Source organism: Triticum aestivum, chromosome 7B, assembly GCF_018294505.1.
Source record: "Triticum aestivum cultivar Chinese Spring chromosome 7B, IWGSC CS RefSeq v2.1, whole genome shotgun sequence".
Lineage (NCBI taxonomy): Eukaryota > Viridiplantae > Streptophyta > Magnoliopsida > Poales > Poaceae > Triticum > Triticum aestivum.
Window position 1 is genome coordinate 87406653 of NC_057813.1, and position 24289 is coordinate 87430941.

Sequence of the window (24289 nt, forward strand, 5' to 3'; positions counted from 1 at the left end):
TATCGATCCGTGGGAGGCGTACGATGGATATGGTCTCTCTCAAACAACCCTGCAACCAAATAAAAAGAGTCTCTCGTGTACCCAACACACCCAATACAATGGTAAATTGTATAGGTGCACTAGTTCGGCGAAGAGATGGTGATCCAAGTGCAATATGGATGGTAGATATAGGTTTTAGTAATCTGAAACTATAAAAACAGCAAGGTAACTACTAACAGAAGTTCACAAAAATGGTATTGCAATGCTTGGAAACAAGGCCTAGAGTTCATACTTTCACTAGTGTAAGTTCTCTCAACAATGATAACATAATTTGATCATATAACAAGCCCTCAACATGCAACAAAGAGTTACTCCAAAGTCACTAATAGCAGAGAACAAACAAAGGGATTATTGTAGGGTAAGAAACCACCTCAAAGTTATTCTTTTCGATCAATCCATTGGGCTATTCCTATAAGTGTCACAAACAGCCCTAGAGTTCGCAGTAAAATAACACCTTAAGACACACATCAACCAAAACCCTAATGTCACCTAGATACTCCAATGTCACCTCAAGTATCCACGAGATTGATTATATGATATGCTTCACACAATCTCAGATCACCTATTGAAGCCAACACAAAGAACTTCATAGAGTGCCCCAAAGTTTCTACCGGAGAGTCAAGAAAAAAACGTCTGCCAACCCTGATGCATAAGTTCACAAGGTCACTGAACCCGCAAGTTGATCACCAAAACATACATCAAGTGGATCACATGAATATCCCATTATCACCACAGATAAGCACATGCAAGACATACATCAAGTGTTCTCAAAGCCTTAAATACTCAATCCGATAAGAGATCTTCAAAGGGAAAACTCAATCCATTACAAGAAGGTAGAGGGGGAGAAACATCATATGATCCAACTATAATGGCAAAGCTCGCAATACATCAAGATCGTGCCAAATAAAGAACACGAGAGAGAGAGAGAGAGAGAGAGAGAGAGATCAAACACATAGCTACTGGTACATACCCTCAGCCCCGAGGGTGAACTACTCTGTCCTCTTCATGGAGAGCGCCAAGATGATGAAGATGGCCACCAGTGATGGATCCCCCCTACGGCAGGGTGCCGAAATAGGGCCCCGATTGGTTTTTGGTGGATACAGTGGCTTATGGCGGCGGAACTCCCGATCTAGGTTTCTTTTAGGGGGTTTCTGTATTTATAGGAATTTTTGGTGTCAGTTTCATGTCAGGGGGGTCCCTGAGTCAGCCACGAGGTAGGGGGCGCGCCCAAGTGGGTAGGGCACGCCCTCCACCATCGTGGTTGACTCGGGACTCTTCTGGTCAATCTTCGATGCTCCGTGGGCTTCTTCTGGTCCAAAAATAATCTCCGTAAATTTTCAGGTCAATTGGACTTCGTTTGATATTTCTTTTCTGTAAAACTCAAAAACAAGGAAAAAAATAGAAACTGGCACTGGGCTCTAGGTTAATAGGTTAGTCCCAAAAATCATATAAAATAGCATGTATGCATATAAAACATACGAGATGGATAATATAATAGCATGGAACAATAAAAAATTATAGATACGTTGGAGACGTATCAGTGCGTTTTAGGATCCAACGTTCCAAGACATTATTTTAGAAATTTGCTCATGAATTATGTCATATGCAATCCATATATTATTACGAGTATTAATAGGCCCAAAGTATTAGTTCCGCCACGGTCCCCCAAAATCTCAAGACCGACCTTGCATATGACACATTTTCAAGGTTCATCAAACGACTTCTAGGAGCCACTACCAACTATTAACTCTAGGCGTGTCCATGTGTACATGAACCAATAGGGTCACACACTTAAGGGGCTGCAGACCATTTGGATTGGATCCGAGTGGAAAACGGGCCTGGACTCCAAGTGGGCCTCAAGTGTTCAGCCCACCTCAGAGGTCTATATAAAGGGGAGTGGGCGCATGATACGTCTCCAACGTATCTATAATTTTTGATTTTCCATGTTGTTATATTATCATTCTTGGATGTTTTACCATCATTTTATTGCAACTTTACATCATTTTTTGGGACTAACTTATTGACATAGTGCCAAGTGCCAGTTGCTGTTTTCTAATTGTTTTTTACATCACAAGAAATCAATATCAAATGGAGTCCAAACGCAGCAAAACTTTTTGTGGATTTTTTTGGACCAGAAGACATCCAGTGGGCCAACGAAGTACCGAAGAGGGGGCCTGAGGTGAGCACAAGACACCAGGGCGTGCTTGGAGGCCCAAGCGCCCTGATGGGTTGTCCACCTCGGTGACCTCCCGCACCGCATCTTTGCTATATAAACACCTCAATATTCCAGAAACCCTAGGGGAGTCGACGAAAATCAATTCCAGCCGCCGCAAGTTCCAAAACCACCAGAACCAATCTAAACACCATCGCGGAGGGGTTCATCATCCTCATTGGTGCCTCTCCAATGATGCGTGTAGTTCATGGTAGACCTATGGGTCCGTAGTTAGTAGCTAGATGGCTTCCTCTCTCTCTCTCTCTTGATTCTCAATACAATGGTCTCTTGGAGATCAATTTCATGTAACTCTTTTTGCGGTGTGTTTGTTGGGATCCGATGAACTTTGAGTTTATGATCAGATCTATGTTTTTATCCATGAAAGTTATGTGAGTATTTTGCTCTCTTATATGCATGATTACTTATAGCCTCATATTTCCTCTTTGAATCTCTGGTTTAGTTAGGCCAACTAGATCGATTTTTCTTGCCATGGGAAGAGGTGCTTTGTGATGGGTTCGATCTTACGGTGCTTGATCCCAGCGACAGAAGGGGAACCGACACGTATGTACTGTTGCTATTAAGGATAACAAGATGGGGATCTATTTCTACATAAATAGATCTTGTCTACATCATGTCATCATTCTTATTGCATTACTCAGTTTCTCCATGAACTTAATACACCAGATGCATGCTGGATAGCGATCGATGTGTGGAGTAATAGTAGTAGATGCAGGCAGGAGTCGGTCTACTAATCTTGGACGTGATGCCTATATAATGATCATTGCCTGGATATCGTCATGATTATTTGAAGTTCTATCAATTTCCCAACAGTAATTTGTTTACCCATCATATGCTATTTTTTCTCGAGAGAAGCTACTAGTGAAATCTACGGCTCCGGGTCTCTTCATTATCATATTTGCCTTCGAGAACTATTTTTATTTGCTTTTATTTTCAGATCTATTAATCCAAAAACACAAGAATACCTTGCTGCAATTTTTATTCATTTATTTTATCTCGCATTCCCGCGAGATCTATTTATCGAATCTACTACAATTTTATCTATCTTTTTACCCATGAGGATTGACAACCCCTCTCTTATGTTGGGTTGCAAGTATTTGTTATTTGTGTGCAGGAGCTGTTTACATGGTGTTGTGTAGTCTCCTACTGGTTCGATAACCTTGGTCTGATCACTAAGGGAAAGACCTATCGTCGATGTGCTGCATCATCCTTTCCTCTTTGGGGAAATACCGGCTTAGTTCAAGCCAACATCAAAAGGAATTTCTGGCGCCGTTGCAGGGGAGACATCATAAACATCTACCAGGTTCCTAATCAAAAATCTCATCTCCTTGCAATTTACATTATTTTCCTCTCGTTTTCCTCTCTCCCACTTCACAAAAAAATTGATATTTTATTCTCCCTCTTTTTTGTTCGCCTTTTTTGGTCAGATCTGTTTTTGAGTGCAATCTTGTTGCATAGTCACTACGACTCACGAGAACACCAAGTTGTGTGATTTCTCCAATACCAACAACAATGATTTTATTAGCACTCCGATTGCTCCTCCCGCCAATAGTGTGGAGTCTTGTGATATTAATGTCGCTTTCCTGAGTCTTGTTATGAAAGATCAATTTTCCAGTACTCCTAATGAGGATGTCGCGTCCCATCTTAACACATTCGTGGAATTATGCGATATGCAAAAGAAAAAAGATGTGGACAATGATATTGTGAAGTTGAAATTAGTCCTGTTTTCTTTGCGAGATCGTGCAAAAATTTAGTTTTCTTATTTACCTCACAATAGTATCGATTCTCAGATAAGTGCAAAGATGCCTTTATTACTAGTGTTTTCCGCCCGCAAAAATTATTTCCCTTAGAACCCAGATCATGAATTTCAAGCAACATAAACATGAGCATGTTGCACAATCTTGGGAAAGGATGAAATTGAAACCAAGGAATTGCCCAACTCATGGGTTAATTCTTTGGATGATCATACAAAAAATTTATGCGGGATTGAATTTTGTTTCTAGAAATCTTTTAGGTTCCGCTGCCGGTGGTACTTTTATGGAAATTACTTATGGTGAAGCTACTAAATTGGTAGACAATGTTATGGCAAATTACTCACAATGGCATGCCGAAAGAGCTCCTACTAGTAAAAAAGTTAATTCGGTTGAAGAAATTTCTTCTTTGAGTGAAAAAGTTGATGCTCTTATGAAATTGGTTGCTAATAAAAGTGCTCCTATTTATTTTAATGATGTGCCTTTGTCTACTTTGATTGAGCAAAATAGTGATGCCATAGATGTGAATTTTATCTCGCGAAACAATTTTAATAACAATGCTTATAGAGATAATTTTAATCCTAGGCCTTTTCCTAGTAATTCCTCTAATAAATATGCTAATTCCTGTGGTAATCCCTCTTATAATAATAATAGGAACACCTTTGATCTTGAGAATAATATTAAAGAATTTATCAATACTTTTCAATGCTACAATAGAAGAAAAGCTGAATAAGATTGATGATATGTCTAGAAGTACTGGTAGAATTTCTCATGATGTAGAAAATCTCAAGATGAAAATTTTTGTGCCTAAGGTAGAAGGATCAATTAAAGCTTTATATGTTTCTATGGATGAAAGTAAGAAAAGACCCTCTAAGCTTAGAGCTAGAAGAGATTTTTTAGAAAAAGCATTTTCTAGTGATTGCTTTCATAAAAGTGATAAAGATCTTAAAATGATTGGTGTTTCTTCTATTGATTCCTTGTTTAGCAAAACTAAAATTGATGATAAAGGGACTGGGGAAGAGTCAACTTTTAGCTAGAAGGTGTCCAGATAATTCGGAGAGTAAAATCGTGTTGAGAAAATTGATAAAAGACATTTTGAAGAGTTCAAAACTTTAACTAGTGATGTGCACACTCTTTTGGATTACAAAGACTTTAATTATGATAGTTGCTCTTTGATTGATTGTATTTATTTATTGCAATCCATGAGAAATTCACCCCATGCTTATGAACAAAATAAAGCTTTTACTAAACATATTGTTGATGCTATGATGAAAGCTTTAGAAGAAAAGTTGGAATTAGAAGTTTCAATTCCTACAAAATTGCATGATGAATGGGAACCTACTATCAAAGTCAAGATTAAAAATTGTGAGTGTTTTTCTTTATGTGACTTGGGTGCTAGTGTTTCTACAATTCCGAAATATTCATGTGATGTGCTTGGTCTTGCTGATATTTAAGAATGTTCTTTAAATTTGCACTTGGAGGATTCTACTATTAAAAAGCCTATGGGAAGAATTAATGATGTTCTTATTCTTGCAAATAGGAATTATGTGCCCATAGATTTTATTGTTCTTGATATTGATTGCAATCCGTCTTGTCCAACTATCCTTGGTAGACCATTTTTCATACTACTGGTGCCATGATTGATATGAAAGAAGGCAATATTAAATTTCAATTCCCACTAAGGAAGGGTATGGAACACTTGCCTAGAACTATAATTAATCCACCATATGAATCAATCATGAGGGCATCATATGGATCTAGAAACAAAGATGACAATACTTAGATCCTTTGCATTATGCCTAGCTAGGGGCGTAAAACAATAGCGCTCGTTGGGAGGCAACCCAACTTGTATCTTTTTGCTTTTTGCATTTCTTGTTGTTTTCAATAAAATACCCAATTATGCCTTTGCTTAGATGTGTTTTTGTGGTTTAAATTAGTGTCTGTGCCAACCAGAGCTTTTGGGATGATTTGGGTGATAGTTGATTTGATCTTGCTGAAAAACAGAAACTTCTACGCTCAGAAAACAAATTCTCCATTTTTAACACAAGAGTGATTTTGATCTGATTCTTTTGGCATAAGACTAATATACAAATTTGCCACGTTGTCCTAATTTTTCAAAAATTTTGGAGTTACAGAAGTATACGAAGTTCCCAGATTGCTATAGACTGTTCTGTTTTTGACAGATTCTGCTTTCTTTGCATTGTGTGCTTGTTCTGATGATTCTATTGTTTCCTTTGAAGAGTGTTTGCTATAGAAAAGTTGGAATCTATTAGATATAATGCAAAAAACAAAATATGAATGGGTTTGCAACAATACTTAAAGTAGTGATTTGCTTTCTATACTAACAGTTCTCACGAAGGTTTTGTTGAGTTTTGTGTGATTGAAGTTTTCAAGTTTTGGGTGAGATAGTGATCGATGATGGAATAAGGACTAGAAAAAGGCTAAGCTTGGGGATGCCCGAGGCACCCCAAGATAATATTCAAGAAGTATCAAGCACCTAAGGTTGGGGATGCCCCCGAGTGGCATCCCCTCTTTCTTCTAACAACCATCGGTATTTTACTTGGAGCTATATTTTTGTTCGTCACATATTACGAGTTTTGCTTGGAGCGTCTTGTATGATATGAGTCTTCGCTTGTTTTGCTTTGTGTTTTAAGCCATCTATCCTTGCTGGACGCACCTAGTTGAGGGAGCCAAAATAATGCCATGACTTGTTAGAATTACTCTCTATGCTTCACTTAAATCTTTATGAGCTGTGGACTTGCTCTAGTGCTTCACTTATATCTTTTTGAGCATGGTGTGCCTTGTTATTTTTGAAGAAATGCTCTCATGCTTCACTTAGATTTATTTGAGAGGTAGCAAATTTTTTAAGAAATTCTCTCTTGCTTCACTTAAATTATTTTGAGGAAGAAAATCTTTATGCTCATGTTCTTCACTTAGATTTGTTTGAGCTTGATACGTCTCCAATGTATCTATAATTTTTTATTGTTCCATGCTATTATATTACCCCTTTCGGATGTTTATGGGCTTTAGTTTACACATTTATATAATTTTTGGGACTAACCTACTAACCGGAGGCCCAGCCCGTATTGCTGTTTTTTTGCCTATTTCAGTATTTCGAAGAAAAGGAATATCAAACGGAGTCCAAATGGAATGAAACCTTCGGGAGCATGATTTTTGGAATGAACGTGATCCATAGGACTTGGAGTGCAAGCCTAGAAGAATCCAAGGTGGCCACGAGATAGGAGGGCGCGCCCACCCCCTCTAGGCGTGCCCCCCTATCTTGTGGGCCCCTCGGGCGGCCACCGACGTACTTCTTCCTCCTATATAAGCCTACGTACCCCGAAAACATCCAGGGAGCCAATGAAACACAATTTATTCGATGTAAACTCCTTTTGTGGTGTGTTTGTCGAGATCCGATGAATTGTGGGTTTATGATCAAGTTTATCTATGAGAAATATTTGAATCTCCTCTGAATTCTTTTATGTATGATTGAGTTATCTTTGCAAGTCTCTTCGAATTATCAGTTTGGTTTGGCCTACTAGATTGATCTTTCTTGCCATGGGAGAAGTGCTTAGCTTTGGGTTCAATCTTGCGGTGTCCTTACGCAGTGACAGAAAGGGTTGCAAGGCACGTATTGTATTGTTGCCATCAAGGTTAAAAAGATGGGGTTTATATCATATTGCATGAGTTTATCCCTCTACATCATGTCATATTGCTTAATGCGTTACTCTGTTCTTTATGAACTTAATACTCTAGATGCAGGCAGGAGTCGGTCGATGTGTGGAGTAATAGTAGTAGATGCAGGCAGGAGTCGGTCTACTTGTTGTAGACGTGATGCCTATATACATGATCATGCCTAGATAATCTCATAATTATTCGCTTTTCTATCAATTGCTCGACAATAATTTGTTCACCCACCGTAATACTTATGCTATCTTGAGAGAAGCCTCTAGTGAAACCTATGCCCCCGGGTCTATCTTTTATCATATTTGCTTTCAATCTACTTTTATTTGCATCTTTTCTTTTTGCATCTATAATATAAAATACCAAAAATATATTTATCTTATCATACTATCTCTATCAGATCTCACTTTCGCAAGTGGCCGTGAAGGGATTGGCAACCCCTTTATTGCGTTGGTTGCGAGTTCTTTGTTTGTTTGTGTAGGTGCGTGGGACTTTTGAGGAGTCTCCTACTGGATTGATACCTTGGTTCTCAAAAACTGAGGGAAATACTTACGCTACTATTGCTGCATCACCCTTTCCTCTTCAAGGAAAACCAACGCAAGCTCAAGACGTAGCAAGAAGGATTTCTGGCGCCGTTGCCGGGGAGGTCTTCGCTCAAGTCAAGACATACCAAGTACCCATCACAAACTCATCTCCCTCGCATTTACATTATTTGCCATTTGCCTCTCATTTTCCTCTCCCCCACTTCACCCTTGCCGTTTTATTCGCCCTTCTTCTGTTCGTCTTTTTGCTTTAATGTCTTACTTGGCTCGTTTGATCATTGGTTTGAATAGTTGTTTATTTATTGCTAAACAGAGAACCTAAGATCTATGGATCCTCATCCGCTTGCTAATCTTTTTAAGAGATCCAATTATGATGAACCAATTGCTAGTGAGTTTTGTGCACTAGATTATCTTTGTGAAGCTTTGCTCAAAATTTGTGAATCTGAAAATTATGATGAAGAAATTTATGAAGAGATTCACGATAACTCCTTGAATAAAAATCATGATTGCAATGATTTACCTATAAATTCTCTTGATGTCAGTTGTGCTAATAATATGCAAAACCCTAAGCTTGGGGAGGCTAGTTTTGCTATGTCTACTACTTGTTTCAATGATCATGATTGGGGTGATTCTTCGTATAACCTTGAAAATTTATTTAAGCCCCATGATGAATATGAGATTGATAATAGAGTTTACAATAATATTGAAAGTGAGTTTGGAAGAGTGTCAACTTTAGATCCCACATATTTGGAGTATGTTCAATCTTATGATATTTTTAATAAAAGTGGGTTTGGAGAGGTCATGACTTTAGTTAATGATAATCCCACTATTTTGGAAGAGTGTCAACTTTGCATGCATGTGGATCCTGTTGAAAATATTTTATGTGATAACTATTTTGTTGAATTTGCTTATGATCCCACATGTAATTATTATGAGAGAGGGAAATATGGTTGTAGAAATTTTCATGTTACTAAATTACCTCTCTTCATGTTGAGATTGCTATCATCTCTTTGTTCTTCCTTGCATATGCTAGTTTTTGCTTGCCTTGATAATATATTTGCTTACAAGATGCCTATGCATAGGAAGTATGTTAGACTTAAGTATGTTTGTCACATGTTTTATGATGCTCTATTTGTGCTTCAATTCTTGTCTTTCATGTGAGCATCATTGATATCTCAATGCCTAGCTAAAAAGGCTTTAAAGAAAAACGCTTGTTGGGAGACAACCCAATATTTTTCCTTGCTGTTATTTAATAAATTTTGCATATACCTTCTGTTTATATGTGTTTTTATCTTTTAATTAGTGTTTGTGCCAAGTAGAACATATAGGATAACCTATGATGATAGTTGATTTGATTCTGCTGAAAAACAGAAACTTTGTGCTCATGAGAAAAAATTGAATAAATCACAGAAACGTGATTTTTCATTGATTCTTTTTGGTGATCATCAATAAACGAATTGTCCAGTACGTACTATTTTTGTAGGATTTTTAGAGTTCCAGAAGTTTGCGTTAGTTACAGATTGCTACAGACTGTTCTGTTTTTGACAGATTCTGTTTTTCGTGTGTTGTTTGCTTATTTTGATGCATCTATGGCTAGTATGTAAGGGTATGAACCATAGAGAAGATGGAATACAGTAGTTTTAACACCAAAATAAATAAAGAATGAGTTCATTACAGTACCTTATGTGGTGGTTTTTGTTTCTTTCACTAACGGAGCTTATAAGATTTCCTGTTGAGTTTTGTGTTGTGAAGTTTTCAAGTTTTGGGTAAAGCTTTTATGGACTATGGAATAAGGAGTGGCAAGAGCCTAAGCTTGGGGATGCCAATGGCACCCCAAGTTATTAAAGAATAGACAAAATCCTAGGCTTGGGGATGCCCCAGGAAGGCATCCCCTCTTTCGTCTTTGTTCATTGGTAACTTTACTTGGAACTATATTTTTATTCGCCACATGATATGTGTTTTGCTTGGAGCGTCGTGTATTATATTAGTCTTTGCTTTTTAGTTTACCACAATCATCCTTGCTGTACACACCTTTTGGGAGAAACCCACTTGATTAGAATTTGCTAGAATACTCTATGTGCTTCACTTATATCTTTTGAGCTTGATAGTTTTTGCTCTAGTGCTTCACTTATATCTTTTAGAGCATGTCGGTGGATTAATTTTGAAGAAATTGCTAGTCTCTCATGCTTCACTTATATTATTTTGAGAGTCTTTTATAACAGCATGGTATTTGCTATGGTTACAAATTTGGTCCTAGAATGATGAGCATCCAAGTTGGGTATTAATAAAAACTATCATAGGAAGTGAATTGGATGCTATGATCAATTTGTTGCTTGATAATTGTTTTGAGATATAAAGGTAGTAATGTTAGGGTCATGCTAGTGGATAATTATTAAATTGAGAAATACTTTTGTTGAAGTTGGCAAGTCCCGTAGCATGCACGTATGGTAAAAGTTGTGTGACAAATTTGTTGCATGAGGTGCTCTTTTGATTGTCTTCCTTATGAGTGGCAATCGGGGACGAGCGATGGTCTTTTCCTACCAATCTATCCCTCTAGGGGCATGCATAGTAATACTTTGCTTCGAGGGCTAAGTAGACTTTTGCAATAAGTATATGAGTTCTTTATGACTAATGTGAGTCCATGGATATACGCACACTCATCCTTCCACTTTGCTAGCCTCTATTATGTCGCGCAACTTTCGCCGGTATCATGAACCCTGTATTACCTTCCTCAAAACAGCCACCATACCTACCTATTATGGCATTTCCATAGCCATTCCGAGATATATTGTCATGCAACTTTCCACCATTCCGTTTATTATGACACGTTTCATCATTGTCATATTGCTCTTTGCATAATCATGTAGCTGACATCGTATTTGTGGCAAGGCCACCTTCATAATTTTCATACATGTCGCTCTTGATTCATTGCATATCCCGGTACACCACCGGAGGCATTCATATAGAGTCATATTTTGTTCTAGCTTTGAGATGTAATTCTTGAGTTGTAAATTCATAAAAGTGTGATGATCTTCATTCTTAGAGCATTGTCTCGGTGAGGAAAGGATGATGAAGACTATGATTCCCCCACAAGTCGGGATGAGACTTTGGACTTTACAAAAAGAAAAAAAAGAAGAAAAAGAAAAAAAGGGAGAAAGGCCAAAAAGAAAAAAAGAGGCCAAAGAAAAAAAGGAGAAAAAGAAAAAAAGAAAAAAATATAAAATGAGAGAAAAAGTGAGAAGGGACAATGCTACTATCTCTTTTTGCACACTTGTGCTTCAAAGTAGCACCATGATCTTCATGATAGAGAGTCTCCTATGTTGTCACTTTCATATACTAAGTGGGAATTTTTCGTTATAGAACTTGGCTTGTATATTCCAATGATGGGCTTCCTCAGAATGCCCTAGGTCTTCGTGAGCAAGCGAGTTGGATGCACACCCACTAAGTGCTTTTTGTTGAGCTTTCATATATTTATAGCTCTAGTGCATCAGTTGCATGGCAATCCCTACTCACTCACATTGATATCTATTGATGAGCATCTCCATAGCCCATTGATACGCCTAGTTGATGTGAGACTATATTCTCCCTCTTTTTGTCCTCACAACCACCATCTTTTACCACCTTAGTGCTATGTCCATGGCTTACGCTCATGTATTGCGTAAGAGTTGAAAAAAAGCTGAAGCGCATTAAAAAGTATGAAACAATTGCTCGGCTCGTCATCGGGGTTGTGCATGATGGGTGTATTTTGTGTAATGAAAATGAAGCATGGCCTAACTATATGATTTTGTATGGATAAGCTTTCTTTGGCTATGCTATTTTGATAGGACATGATTATTTGTTAGTATGCTTTGAAGCATTATATTTTTATGTTTTATAAGCTTTTATCTTGAATCATTTGGATCTGAACATTCATGCCACAATAAAGAAAATTACATTTAGAATTATGCTAGGAAGCATTCCACATCAAAAATTCTATTTTTATCATTTACCTACTCGAGGACGAGCAGGAATTAAGCTTGGGGATGCTTGATACGTCTCCAACGTATCTATAATTTTTGATTGTTCCATGCTATTATATTACCCCTTTTGGATGTTTATGGCCTTTATTTTACACATTTATATCATTTTTGGGACTAACCTACTAACCGGAGGCCCAACCCGTATTGCTGTTTTTTTTGCCTATTTCAGTATTTCGAAGAAAAGGAATATCAAACGGAGTCCAAATGGAATGGAACCTTTGGGAGCGTGATTTTTGGAACGAACGTGATCCAGAGGACTTGGAGTGCAAGCCAAGAAGCAGCCGAGGCGGCCACGAGATAGGAGGGCGTGCCCACCCCCTCTGGGCGCGCCCCCCTATCTTGTGGGCCCCTCAGGCGGCCACTGACGTACTTCTTCCTCCTATATAAGCCTACGTACCCCAAAAACATCCAGGGAGCCAACGAAACACAATTTCCACCACCGTAATCTTCTGTATCCGTGACATCCCATCTTGGAGCCTTCGCCGGTGCTCCGCCGGAGGGGGAATCGACCACGGAGGGCTTCTACATCAACACCATAGCCCCTCCGATGAGTTGTGAGTAGTTTACCACAGACCTTAGGGTCCATAGTTATTAGCTAGATGGCTTCTTCTCTCTTTTTGGATCTCAATACAATGCTCTCCCCCTCTCTTGTGGAGATCTATTCGATGTAAGCTCTTTTTGTGGCGTGTTTGTCGAGATCCGATGAATTGTGGGTTTATGATCAAGTTTATCTATGAGAAATATTTGAATCTCCTCTGAATTCTTTTATGTATGATTGAGTTATCTTTGCAAGTCTCTTCGAATTATCAGTTTGGTTTGGCCTACTAGATTGATCTTTCTTGCCATGGGAGAAGTGCTTAGCTTTGGGTTCAATCTTGCGATGTCCTTACGCAGTGACAGAAAGGGTTGCAAGGCACGTATTGTATTGTTGCCATCAAGGATAAAAAGATGGGGTTTATATCATATTGCATGAGTTTATCCCTCTACATCATGTCATCTTGCTTAATGCGTTACTCTGTTCTTTATGAACTTAATACTCTAGATGCAGGTAGGAGTCGGTCGATGTGTGGAGTAATAGTAGTAGATGCAGGTAGGAGTTGGTCTACTTGTTCCGGACGTGATGCCTATATACATGATCATGCCTAGATCATCTCATAATTATTCGCTTTTCTATCAATTGCTCGACAGTAATTTGTTCACCCACCGTAATACTTATGCTATCTTGAGAGAAGCCTCTAGTGAAACCTATGGCCCCCGGGTCTATCTTTTATCATATTTGCTTTCAATCTACTTTTCTTTGCATCTTTACTTTTTGCATCTATAATATAAAATACCAAAAATATATTTATCTTATCATACTATCTCTATCAGATCTCACTTTCGCAAGTGGCCGTGAAGGGATTGACAACCCCTTTATTGCGTTGGTTGCGAGTTCTTTGTTTGTTTGTGTAGGTTCGTGTTACTTTTGAGGAGCCTCCTACTAGATTGATACCTTGGTTCTCAAAAACTACGGGAAATACTTACGCTACTATTGCTGCATCACCCTTTCCTCTTCAAGGAAAACCAACGCAAGCTCAAGACGTAGCAGAGCTCTCAAAAGCAACATATGAAATTAGTCCCAAAGTGATAGATATCCAAGAGGGGTATGATAAAAACTTCCATGAAGATCATTCGATAAAATAAACTTGATTCTTTGTAATAGTTTTGAGATATGATGATAGTGATATGTGAGTCATGTTGATGAGCAATTATGCTTTAGTAAGAATATTGGTGTTAAGGTTTGTGATTCCCTATGCAGGCACAAGGGTGGAGGGTGCGCCCTCCGTCCTTGTGGGCCCCCTGGCAGGCCCCCGACGCGCATCTTCTGCTATATGGTGTGTTCTGACCTGGAAAAAATAAGAAGGAAGCTTTCGGCACGAAGCGCCGCCGTCTCGAGGCGGAACCTGGGCAGAACCAATCTAGGGCTCCGGCGGAGCTGTTCTGCCGAGGAAACATCCCTCCGGGAGGGGGAAATCATCTCCATCGCCATCACCATCGCTCCTCTCATTGAGAGGGGTCAATCTCCATCAACATCTTCACCAGCAACATCTCCTCTCAAACCCCTAGTTCATCTCTTGTATCCGATCTTTGTCTCAAAACCTCAGATTGGTACCTGTGGGTTGCTAGTAGTGTTGATTGCTCCTTATAGTTGATGCTAGTTGGTTTATTCGGTGGAAGATCATATGTTTAGATCCTTAATGAAAATTAATAATCCTCTGATTATGAACATGAATATGTTTTGTGAGTAGTTACGTTTGTTCCTGGGGACATGAGAGAAGTCTTGTTATAAGTAATCATGTGAATTTGGTATTCGTTCAATATTTTGATGAGATGTATGTTGTATTTCCTCTAGTGGTGTTATGTGAACGTCGACTACATGGAACTTCTCCATGATTTGGGCCTAGGGGAAGGCATTGGGAAGTAATAAGTAGATGATGGATGCTAGAGTGACAGAAGCTGGACCCCTAGTTTATGTGTTGCTTCGTAAGGGGCTCATTTGGATCCATATGTTTCATGTTACGGTTAGATTTATCTTAATTCTTCTTTTGTAGTTGCGGATGCTTGCGAGAGAGGTTAATCATTAAGTGGGAGGCTTCTCCAAGGAAGGGCAGCACACAAGCACCGATCCACCCACATATCAAATTATCAAAGTAACGAACGCAAATCATATGAGCATGATGAAAACTAACTTGACAATAATTCCCATGTGTCCTCGGGAGTGCTTTGCTTTATATAAGAGTTCGTCCAGGCTTGTCCTTTGCTACAAAAAGGATTGGGCCACCTTGTTGCACCTTGTTTACTTTTGTTACTTGTTGAACCGTTACGAATTATCTTATCACAAAACTACCTGTTACCGATAATTTCAGTGCTTGCAGAGAATACCTTGCTGAAAACCGCTTGTCATTTCCTTCTGCTCTTTGTTGGGTTCGACACTCTTACTTATCGAAAGGACTATGATAGATCCCCTATACTTGTGGGTCATCATTAATATTTTGAAAGACATGGTTGCTTGTTGATATGCTTGAGTATTAAAGTCTTCATGTCAAAACTAGACAATTGCTTTGAACCATATAGAAGTCCAAATGTCCAAGCTACAAAGAAAAGAATATGTGATGAACATGTTAGGCAGCATTCCACATCAAAAATTCTATTTTTATCATTTACCTACTCGAGGACGAGCAGGAATTAACCTTGGGGATGATGATACGTCTTTTTGCTCTATAAATACCCCAATATTCCAGAAACACTAGGGGAGTCGACAAAAATCAATTCCAGCCGCCGCAAGTTCCAGAACCACCAGATCCAATCTAAACACCATCACGGAGGGGTTCATCATCCTCATTGGTGCCTCTCCTATGATGCGTGAGTAGTTCATTGTAGACCTACGGGTCCGTAGTTAGTAGCTAGATGGCTTCCTCTCTCTCTCTTGATCCTCAATACAGTGGTCTCTTGGAGATCTATTTTATGTAACTCTTTTTGCGGTGTGTTTGTTGGGATCCGATGAACTTTGAGTTTATGATCAGATCTATGTTTTTATCCATGGAAGTTATTTGAGTATGTTGATCTCTTATATGCATGATTACTTATAGCTTCGTATTTCTTCTTCGAATCTTTTGTTTAGTTAGGCAAACTAGATCAACTAGATCGATTTTTCTTGCCATGGGAAGAGGTGCTTTGTGATGGGTTTGATCTTACAGTGCTTGATCTCAGTGACAGAAGAGGAACCGACATGTATGTATAATTGCTATTAAGGATAACAAGATGGGGGTCTATTTCTACATAAATAGATCTTGTCTACATCATGTCATCGTTCTTATTGCATTACTCTGTTTCTCCATGAACTTAATACAGTAGATGCATGCTGGATAGCGATCGATGTGTGGAGTAATAATAGTAGATGCAGGTAGAAGTCAGTCTACTAATCTTGGACGTGATGCCTATATAATGATCATTGCCTGGATATCATCATGATTATTTGAAGTTCTATCAATTGCCCAACAATAAAAATTCTACCCACCGTATGCTATTTTTTCTCGAGAGAAGCCACTACTGATATCTACGGCCCCGGGTCTCTTGTTTACCATATTTGCCTTCGAGAATTTTTATTTGTTTTTATTTTCAGATCTATTAATTCAAAAACACAAAAATACCTTGCTGCAATTTTTAGTTATTTATTTTACCCGGTGTTCCCGCGAGATCTATTTATCCAATCTACTACAATTTATCTATCTTTTTACCCATGAGGGATTGACAATCCCTCTCTTACGTCGGGTTGCAAGTATTTGTTCTTTGTGTGCAGGAGCTGTTTATGTGGTGTTGTGTGGTTCTCCTACTGGTTCGATAACCTTGGTCTCATCACTGAGGGAAATACCTACCCTTGATGTGCTGCATCATCCCTTTCTCTTTGTGGAAATACCGACGTATTTCAAGCCAACATCGGCGCACCACTTAAGGGTTGATCTTTTTCCTTCCTGTATATGCGCCGCCGCCACTTCCCATGCCCCCATGCTGCGCGATCGGACCTAGCAGTCCACCGCATGATGCTGCTCCTCGTACGTGTGGATACCTTGGAGGCATCACATCTGTGGTGCTTGGACGAACTATTCAAGGGAACCGTAAGGAGTCATTCGAGGGATCCGCGAGAAGCTGTTCTCGGGAGATAAAATCGTCCGCGGGAGATAAAACCGTCCGCAGGACATCGCTATTTGCGGGAGATCGATCGACCGACTACATGCATCACCAACTCTACAACCGCTATGATGACTGCGCGTCTAGTGGTTGACTCGATCTCCTGATCTATTTCCAGCAGCATGATCTTAGGTGTGCGGTAGAAAAAAATTATTTGGCACCAGCGTAGCGTACCGCATGTTCCAATGATGATACCATTTGCGAGTCGAGTGTGTTCTTGCAACTGGGACAATAATAACAAACTTTGAGTCTAACTGCAAGTCGAGGGTGGACCTACAACTAGGATGGAAAGCAAGACACATGCCTAGTTGTGAGTCAAGGGCGAACTTTCCTATGAGCCCATTTACGAGTCAAGAGTGTTCTTGCAATTGGGGCAATAAAAAACTATGAACCCAGTTGCAAGTTGGGTGTGAACCTGCAACTGGGATGAACAACCAAATATATGTCTAGTTGTGAGTCAAGGGTGAACTTTCCTATGAACCGATTTATGAGTTGAGGGTAGAATCTACAAACTGTCCACCAGGCCAAAAAACACAAAGTGAAAATGAACAAAAAAGAAAGCCCCCTCCCCAAAGGACAACATATATGGGCACGTGTGAAAAGAAACGCGAAAATATGCCGACACAAAACAAAACCGAGAGAAGGGGACGACCGACAAAAAAGAACGAGTTCACATGAGTGCACATGATCAAGTTTGTGCGAAAATTAAAGCAAATGAATCGTATGGTTATAGACTTAGATGAGATATCGAAATCTCACTTGGAAGAGATTTAGCCAATCCAAAAAGAAAACTGTAGTTACACTCTCCTCTAGCTACGCTATCGAACCAAAATAAACAAAAACGGGGAATAAAAAGACATGTGGCCCTTTATAAAAAAGTTGCAGCCCACTCAATAAAGCCAATACACAAAGCATAAAAACAACCCACATATGGGGTCTCACTGCTTCACGAGAAATGAACATAAAACACACAACAACAAGCATGACTTACAAGCACGCGCTTGCAAACACACACACACACACACACACACACACACACACACACACACACAAAGTCTTTTGCCGAGTGTCCGACAAATGGCTCTTGGCAAAAATCTGTTTGCCTAAGAGGTGTACGCCGGGTGGCTTTGCCGAGTGCAACTCTTGACAAAGACTTTAACGAGGGTTTTCGGCCCTTTGCCCCTGGCACTCGGTGTACGTGGCGATTCCAGTAGTGTATTAAAATTAAAATCAAGGGATATTTTGTTGTGACAATTAATTAAGATCCATGGGCATTCTTGTAAAAAACAACACACATAGCTCAAAACGCGCGTCCAGCGCTTCAACAACTGACATGTGGCCTAGCCACACGCTGGCATGCCACGCAAGCACTCGAAACGGCGCCATACTTTCATAGGCACCATATCTGAACACCCAGACAAGTTACCACACCACTTTTGTGTATTTTTCAAGTTTAAGCACCGAAACTGACTGTCGCGGACAAGTTAGGGCATCTGTAGTGTATGTAACCCCCAAAAAATCTTCTCAATTGCTAGAACATTCGGCGCTCTCCGGCGCAGTGCTCTGTGAGACTGACAACACTCATCAGTCAGTGGTGCAACCTCCCGCGTCTACCTCAAAGTGCTTGATCAGATCCAGCAGGTTGCCAAGCGATGACCCACCATTTTGCACGGCTGCCCTCGCCTTCTCCGAGAGAGCAAACGCCTTCCTCCTCCTCTCCTCCTTCGTCCATGATGCTCCTAACGGCCGCCTCCACCACCTCTCTCCTCACCACGACCTCCTTCTTCGCTACCCACAGCAATGGCTCCTTAATCCCCACGCTCACACCGATTCCCAGCACCTCCACGGCCAGCTTTTCATTCAGGAACTGGTCCGAGAAGTGCGGCCATGTCACCACCGGCAGCCAGGGTGCGATCGCCTCGAGCGTCGAGTGCCACCTGTCGTGGTTCTAAGTCTGACAATAGTGTAGGGGGTACTAAAGGAGAGGCAAGATCCTAGCTATGGAGTAGTTGTTCACGCAAGTGTTTTACGAGTTCAGGCCCTTCTCGGAGGAAGTAACAACCCTACGTCTCGGTGCCCGGAGGCGGTCGACTGGATTACATGCGTGAGAGTTATAGAGGTGCGAACCTTTCTGCCTGTGGAGGGGGTGGCTTATATAGAGTGCGTCAGGACCCCAACCAGACCACGTAGCAGAGAGTTCAATGTACATAAAGGCCAGACGTTACTGATAACGCCTTACATAAAGTGATATCATGGCCATAAAGACTACTTAATAACAGACCGTTTGGCTGTAGAGTGACCTTAGATCTTCTGGTGGTCGAGTGAGTCTTCATGATCGACTGTCTTCGAGTCCGTCGAGTGGAATCCTTCCAGGTCGACTGAAAGGTAGTTTCTTCTAGAGATGTCCTTGGGTAGGGTACTTTGGACAGGTCCGTGACCCTACCCTAGGTACATGGCTTCGTCATTAGCCCCCGAATGGATCGAGGTTTGAGTGAGGAAGGAGTTGAGAATTCTTCCGACCCCTCTTTTTGTGATATGAGTATGTCTTGTTCTGGATCAGTGACCTTAGGTGACGGCACCAACTTCTTTTTCAGTCGCCTTGATCCATTCTTTATATTAGTCGAGTGACTTTTTTATACTTGGAGATCTCCGAGCGACGGATCAGAGGAAATCTTCAGTCTGACAAGTTGCTCTGCTGTTCGCGGATTTAGCGGGATCTGAATTTCGGGAAGCGGGCGGGGCGGAGGAAGCCGCAGTACTCGGATGGGATACGGCAGGGACTCCTCGATTTCCATGCCACCTTTTTCTCCACGTATCGCGCGCGCGACTGTTGCGGGATTTGACAGGATCGCCCGGGCCTACCAGTCAGCCACTCGGAAGAGACTTCATATAAGGCGCCGGACGGGGGTTTTTCAAACAGTGCACCCTCAATCCCCTCTCCCTCTTCCTCGAACTCACCCGCTGCACTCGCTTCCACCTTCGCCTCGTTGCTCCTTGCGCGCCTCGCCGGCGACGATAGTGAAGGAAAAGACGGCGGCTTTGGAGCGGGCGAAGAAGGCGACGGTGAAGGCGAAGGGGAGAGCGCCTAGTTGGGGCGGATCTTCATCGCGGTCTGGCCTGCCGCAAGGCTGGATCCAGGGAGACTAGATCCGCTCGACCATCACCCAGAAAGACCTCGATGACCTGTCCAACGAAGGACTGATCCCCCATGGGTCAGCGAGGCTTCCAGGGAAGGAGTGGCAGCCGCAGCCTCAGGAGGGTGAGTGTGTCCTCTTAGCCACCCATGTAGATTGCGGTTTTTCTTTGCTGCCGAATCTTTTCTTTCGAGGGTTTCTGAACTTCTTTGGTGCACAACTCCTTCACTTCACACCCAACTCCATTGCCTACCTCGCCGCTTTCATGTCGTTGTGCAAAAACTTCTTGGGTTGCCGGCCGCACTGGGGCCTTTTCAAACACATTATCACTTGTCGCTCTCAGACGGTGAAAAAGGCTAGCCCGAATGACGAGAGGACCCAAGTAATCTAGATGTGTGGGGGTCTTGGGGTTCAGATGAGGAGTAAGAGTGCCTTTCCAGCGATGACCCTTCCTGAGTCAGTTCGAGGGTGGCAGTCGACCTGGTTCTACTGCCAAGACCAGTCGACGCCAGGGCAGTCGACTGGCCTTCCCTCATTCTCCATGGACCGAGTGAACAAGCCATCTTCTCTGAAGGTGCTTCCGGAGGAGAAGGCTCAGGTTAGGATGTTGATGGAGCGCGTGGTCCAGCTCATTCACGACGGAGTGACGGGCATGGATCTTCCAGAGGTTTTCCTTCGACAGTGCATTCAGCCACTTCAGTATTGGGGCCATCCGATGTGGTTGTATTCAGGTACTGAAGACACCACTCGGGTCCACCCGGAGGAGGTCGACGATGTCACTCTGGAGAGGTGGATGACCGCCATCACGGGGAACAGAGATAATCCCCGCGGAGCCAGGAGGATCCCGCCACTTGACCAGTCCTACGAAGCAGACAAGGTCTGACTACATTTCCCTGACTGTGATTCTGTTTCCTTCATTCTGCTTTGCTGCAATTCGGTCGACTGACTTTTATCTTGTTTGTTGTCTTCCAGATCACTACCGAGATGTACTCGATGCCCAACGGGGCGCAAGAACAGACTGAAGAAGAAGAAGGAAGTGGAGGTGAAAGTCAGGAGGAGTGGGAGTCGGACGGTGACGAGGGTGAAGAAGATGCTAGCTCTGACTAGGAAGAGGAGGAGGAAGAGGAGGAGGTAGTCGAGCCTCCTCGCACTGAAAGACGATCCAAGCTCGCCCATGATCCTGTGGTCGAGCGTGGCAAGGGAGCCGTGCCTGCTGGGCAGTCGACCAAACGCCCTCGGACGACTTCTCCGGTGCCGACTGAGAAAGCGTCGAAGCAACCCCGAGCGGCACCGACAAAACCGGCGAAGGCTCTACTGAAGATGAGGATGGAGATTCCGACTGTTTCTGGGTAATGGCATAACTCATGTTTTCTCTTTCAACATGGATATATTCTTGGTCGACCCGATCGCTGACCCACTGATTTCTGAAATCGCAGTGCTGCTACTTCTGAGACCTCAGCCAGCCATGACGATCAAGAAATGGAGGATGCTGCCACCTCCAATCCTGGTATGATCTGTGCAGTTTCACTTTTGGTCGATCGGATCTTCATTTTTAACTTTGAACCTTTTATGTAGTTCTACCTAGCATTATCATTGATCTCCCCGACGACGATGATGAGGAGCCACTGAGGCAAAGGAGGAACAGGAAAGCGTCTGCTGGCAAGACTGCTCAGGTTGCGTCAGCGCCTGAGACATTGATTCCGGAGGGGGCAACGTTTCTCGGGCTACCATGTCCTTTGCGGTGCCGTTGACAAGTGTACGCCCTCCGTCGTTGAGTGCTGATCCACCTTCCCTCTTCTCCACACACCACGTCCCGGAGGACCAAGCAGGTGCTGCCAAGCAAGCCATACGCCAGGTGGGGGTCATGATGGAGCAGGTGAAGGCGATCCGAGACACCAGCCAAGCAGCTTATGATGCAAGTTCAGCTCTTCAGAGCAATGTCCAGGTTAGTTGACCACCGCCTGTTCTGTTAGGATATGACATCTGTCTATTTTTCTTTCTGAACATGTTAATACTTGTCATACACCCATTGGGTGTGTCGATTGAAAAGTCTGGATTAGTGGGGGCACGCTGAGTGAACCCACTCGGTGTAGTCCCCGAGACTACGGTGGACTGCTGGCAGTCGATTGTAGTCTTTATGCCTTGATTTTTTTTACTTTCTTCACTCGATCTGGTCGAATGGAATCATGAAACTAGTGGGGGCACGCTGAGTGCACCCACTGGGTGTAGTCCCCGAGACCGTGGTCGACTGCTGGTAGTCGGCTATGGTCTGAAGAATACTTTGCTCTTCTTTTTTTATGTCTAACTGTTGGCAGTTAGCTACTTTCGGTCGACTGATCGATCCGAGCCGGTAGAACCAGTGGGGGCACGCTGAGTGCACCCATTGGGTGTAGTCCCCGAGACTACAGTCAAAATTTTTGGTTCGGCTGCAGTCTTAGAAATGCTACGATTTTTCTCTTAGTCACTCGGAAAATGACCTTTCTTTGATGTCTGTCAACTGATCTTTCGTAGAAGTCTTGCGAGCTTGTGGCTCGTTATACTGAGTTGGAGAACAAGCATATCCAGCTCGAACTTGATCTGAAGCTTGTCCAGGAGAAATTCACGAAGGCGAAGGAGGAGGCAAAAGGTATGTTTGGTGAGAACCTTGACGACTACCCTTATTTGTTGTCCATTCCTGAGTCTGACCTCACTGTCATTTCATAGATAAACTAAGGGATGCTCTGAAGAAGAAGGACCTTGACCTCGCCGAGGCGCAGAAAGGGGCTTCGGACAAGACGAAACTCGCAGAAGAAAAGTTGGCTTCAATCAGCAAACTTGAAGAGGAGAATACCAATCTGAAAGCTGCTCTCGACGTGGCCAACAAGGAGGTCACTCGACTGAAGAATGACAAGATGGCCCTGAGTGACAAGGCTAGCGAACTGGTGGGAAAGAAGAACGACTTAGAAGCTTATCTGGGAGGGCTCGCCAAGAAGTTATTCCTCATGCTCGAAGGTAACCCCTTATATCCGACTGGTAATCACTGACTTATTGTGTGAACGCTAGCTTATCCTTGGATCGTATCCACAGAATCCTGCCAAAACTTTGAAGAGGAGACTAGTCGAGTGGAGACTGGCTTAGATCCCATCAACTCTCCTGTGAAGGATGAAGCCGCCATGAACGTGCTCCGTCTCGAGTCTCGCGCTGCTGCTGTGGTCGACTACCTTGCGAGACTGAAGATTGCAACATCACGCATCGACACAACACTTTGGCCGGGAGAAACACTTCAGAACGATCTCGAGTCTCTAATGACTCGACTGAACGAAGTTCCAAGTCGAGTGCAAGAATGGAAAAAATCTTCTGCCAGGTGTGGTGCCGACGTTGCTCTGTGTCTGGTCCGTGTTCACTGCAAGGACGCGCGAGAGGACAAGCTGGCGTCTCTCAAAGTGGCCAATACCAAGAAGCATGACTTCCGATCTTTCATGGAGACCTTCATTGCTGCTGCCACTCGGATCGCAGATGGAATCGACCTGGACGAGTTCGTTGCGCCTTCCAGTCCTCCGCAAGAGGAGTAAAAAACTTCTATGCTCGATGCCTTAAATTTGCCTCGGGATGCCGAGTGGTTTTTGTAACCGATAAACCTTAACAGGCTTCGTGTCTGAGCACTTCTGGATCCCTAGGACGTTATCCAAACTTGGGCTTGCCATTGAATATGTTTGCTTCTGCCTTCGAACGATCATTGTCCTTCGCTCGGAATATATACTAGTGTTTGTGATGCATTTTTGCAGGTAGGGACGAAACACAAATTGCAATCGACTTGTACTCGTCATGCTTAGGTGAGCACTAGGCCGCGACTAAGCTCCCGAGTGGAAGGCTTGCTCGCCACTTAGTAGGATTTTCAAAAACTTAAGCGAGCATTGGGCTGCAGCTAAGCCCCCGAGTGGGAGGTTTGCTCTCCACTCGGTAGGATTTCAGAAACTTAGGCGAGCACTGGGCTGCAGCTAAGCCCCTGAGTGGGAGGTTTGCTCTCCACTCGGTAGGATTTTCAAAAACTTAGGCAAGCACTGGGCTGCAGCTAAGCCCCCGAGTGGGAGGTTTGCTATCCACTCCGTAGGATTTTCAAAAACTTAGGCGAGCACGGGGCTGCAGCTAAGCCCCCGAGTGGAAGGTTTGCTCTCCACTTGGT

At 42.4% G+C, this 24289-nt stretch overlaps 1 pseudogene; it reads right to left on the reverse strand.

Moving 5' to 3' along the window:
- Nucleotides 1-18577: 18577 nt before the first annotated feature.
- Nucleotides 18578-24289, reverse strand: part of LOC123157704 (UDP-glycosyltransferase 73C6-like) — a 31221-nt pseudogene continuing 25509 nt past the window's right edge.